Genomic DNA, 3,834 nt, shown 5'->3' on the forward strand with positions numbered 1-3,834 from the left:
CAAGGAAATTTTCCTACCAAGTATGATAATTCTACAAGTGTTTTTATCCCCTGAAAATATTACTTCCTGTCTCATGGCGGCAACAAATCACCATGGCAACTTCTTGCAGGCAGATCGTTAAACTTGGCAGTGATGGTTGTCCCAATATTCTAAATTTGACTTAGATACAACGAAATATTCCAGAGTTATGACTGATGAAAAATTGAGGGCGAGACACAAAAAAAGGATTATTGTGAAAATGTGATGAATCTGGTGGACTTCCTGTTGGGATATGTGCATGGGTCCAAAAGGCTTTTTCGTTGGTATTATGATGCCCCGGGTTGAACAGTGTGCCGGGGCTGATTTTTTTGTGGCAACACCTGAAAACACATCAAAAATCAGTGGTGCAAATGTTCGACTGGCAGAGAGGGCGCTGTGACAAAGTAATGATACTGATGCATGGATTTATTCAGGACCAATGTGTGATTATCCACGTGACATTTAGTGATGATTAACATAAGCACTAAAGTTATAACACAAAACTGGTGTAATTTCACAGCAAAAAAAATAGAGAAAAACAAAGTTTAAGTTTGTGCTCCGATAACGACTCCGCCCTCTGGTAAAAACTCACAAATAACACAATTTTGGGTCTAAAGGTTGTCTAGTTTGAGTAAAAAAATTCTGGCGTCAATTAGATGAAAGCCCTTGGATGAGTTTGTTCAAATTTGCAAAGTGTCTGTCAGTGAAAAAGGCCAAAAAAACGCCACATTTCAACATTTCGGCATCTAGTTAGGTTCCAATACGTTTTAGAGGACGGTCATTATGTAATTTTATTTTTTTGTCTCATCATGATACATATGTGTACTGATTTTCATGCACATAGGTATTACCCAGGGCCCTATCTTACTTTTGGTGCACCCTAGAAAAAACTGTGTGACCGACTTACACCGTTCCACCAACAGATGGCTATTTCTCGAGTGGGACAATTTTTAAGCAAAAAGCCCCCAAAAAAACCCAGAGTTTTCACATATCTTCAGGCCCCCCAAAACAGGCTTCGATGTGCTGGAAATTTTATGCTTAAAAAAACAATAGGGTCCTCACCGACCCTTGGTCAGTGGCTCAGGCCCTACCAGGAGTGTTCTGGCAACAGATGGTAGTTCTCAGAAGCCTCCTCTTGCAGACCATTACTGAGACGCCACATCTTTCAGAATGGAAATGCATGCTAAAACTGTCAAAAAATCGTGTTAAACTTTCAGTAAGGTTAGGGTAAGGGTTAAAGTAATGGTAAGGATACCAAAAGTTTAAAAAAAAAACATTCAGATGTAGCAAACATAGCTTTTATTAGCTGCAAATGCTATATAGATAAGTGAGCTATGTAGATAACATAGCCAACACTCAGGAAGTTCATGGATAAACTCATGAAGCTAACATTAACTAAACTACAGTTGAAACCAGAAGTTTACATATACTATATAAAAAGGCACATAAACTTTTTTTTCTCACCGTCTAACATTAAATCAGATTATACTTTTACTGTTTTTGGTCAATTAGGATTACCAAAATTAGTTCTATTTGCTAAATGCCAGAATAATGAGAGAGAGATCATTTTTTAGACAATTTTTTATTATTTTCTTGAGAGTCAGAAGTTTGCATATATTTCATTAGCATTTGGTAGCATTGCCTTTAAACTGTATGACTTGGGTCAAACGTTTTGGATATGCTTCCACAAGCTTCTCACAATAGTTTTCAGGAATTTTGGTCCATTCCTCCTGGCAGAACTGGTGTAACTGAGCCAAGTTTGTAGGCCGCCTTGCTCGCACATGCCTTTTCAGCTCTTCCCAGAAATTTTCAGTGGGATTGAGATCAGGGCTTTGTGATGGCCACTCCAAACATTGACTTTGTTATCCTTAAGCCACTTTGTAACCAGTTTGGCAGTATGCTTAGGGCCATTGTCCATTTGGAAAACCCATTTGCGCCCAAGCTTTAACTTTCTGGCTGATGTCTTGAGATGTTGCTTCAGTATTTCCACATAATGTTCTTTCCTCATGATGCCATCTATTTTGTGAAGTGCACCAGTCCCTCCTGCAGCAAAATAACCCCACAACATGATGCTGCCACCCCCATGTTTCACAGTTGGGATGGTGTTCTCAGGCTTGCAAGCTTCCCCCTTTTTTCTCCAAATGTAATGATGGTCATTATGGCCAAAAAGTTCAATTTTAGTTTCGTCAGACCACAGAACATGTCTCCAAAAATTAAGGTCTTTGTCCCTGTGTGCATTTGCAAACTGTAATCTGGCTTGTTTATGTTTCTTTAGGAGTAATTGCTTCTTCCTGGTAGAGTTGCCTTTCAGCCCATGTCAGTACAGGACTCGTTTGACTGTTGATAATGACACACTCTTACCAGCTTCAGCCAGCATCTTCACAAGGTCTTTTGCTTTTGTTCTTGGGTTGAGATGCACTTTTCGGACCAAAGCACGTTCATCTCTGGGACACAGAACCTGTCTCCTTCCTGAGTGGTATGATGGCTGGACATTCCCATGGTGTTATACTTGCGTATAATTGTTTGAACAGATGAACGTGGCACCTTCAGGCATCTGGAAATTGCACCCAAGGATGAACCAGACTTTTGCAATTCCACAATTCTCTTCCTGATATCTTGGCTGATTTCTTTTGATTTTCCCATGATGTTACACAAAGAAGCAGTGTGATTCAGGTGTGCCTTAAAATACAACCACAGGTGTGCCTCTAATTAACTCAAATGCTGTCAATAAACCTATCAGAGGCTTCCAAAGACATGATATCATCATCTGGGCTTTCCCAAATTGTTTAAAGGCATAGTAATCTTAGTGTATGTAAACTTCTGACTTTGAAGAAAGTAATAAAAATTGTCTAAAAAAATCATTTTCTCATTTTTCTGGCATTTAGCAAATAGAACTAATTTTGGTAATCCTAATTGACCAAAAACAGTAAAAGTTTAATCTGATTTAATGTTAGACGGTGAGAAAAAAAAAGTTTATGTGCCTTTTTATATAGTGTATGTAAACTTCTGGTTTCAACTGTATGTAACATGTGTAGTTAGCTTAGGCTATGCTTGCCAAAGCTCCCATTGCTACAGCTAAGTTAGCTTCACTGGCTTCTTATTTAACATTACGAGGTAGCTAGAATAGATATGTTAGCTTTAGCTAAAGCTCATGCTTCTAAAACAGGTCTGTTCATAATTTACCCCCAGGTTAGACCACTGACCTTTGTGTTGCCTAGTCTGTAACCTTATTTTTAATCTGTTAAGATTTTGGCGCTCCCTGTGGACACAGCAGTCACTATTTCTTTGCTAATTCTGTCCTCTCTAAGTGAATCTTGACAGAAAAAGCTTTCTTATATCAGCCAAGCTCTTTGCCTTGGAAAATTAAAAAAAGAATGAATTCACTTTACCTGACACCTATCCCACATTGTAGGTTTCAGGCTTTAAAAACTACTTTGTGAAAATTGTCATGCTAATGTGTTCTTTATGCTAATCATAACCACTTAATGGCTCAGCAGCTTTAAACTGGCTTTTTTTTGCAGGGAAAAGGACAGAGAAGCTTTAGAATCGAGTAGACTAGTAGAAATGTGATTGAGAGTGATCTATCAGTATTTGACATGTTATGATCCTGTGTCCTCCTAATGTCTGCTCTTAATGTGGTGATAGAAATAGAGCATATCGCTGATTCAGCATCAGTCGTTTCATTTAACAACCACCTAATGTCGGCTGACCAAACATATAGGTGGGTTTTCAGGGTGGCCGGTGTTTTCCGACATGAGTCGAGTGTCTCCGAGAGCCCGACATATTCTGAACATCTTCCAAATGTTGAGCCCGAGT

This window comes from Cheilinus undulatus, linkage group 8, assembly GCF_018320785.1.
Source record: "Cheilinus undulatus linkage group 8, ASM1832078v1, whole genome shotgun sequence".
Classification (NCBI taxonomy): Eukaryota; Metazoa; Chordata; class Actinopteri; order Labriformes; family Labridae; genus Cheilinus; species Cheilinus undulatus.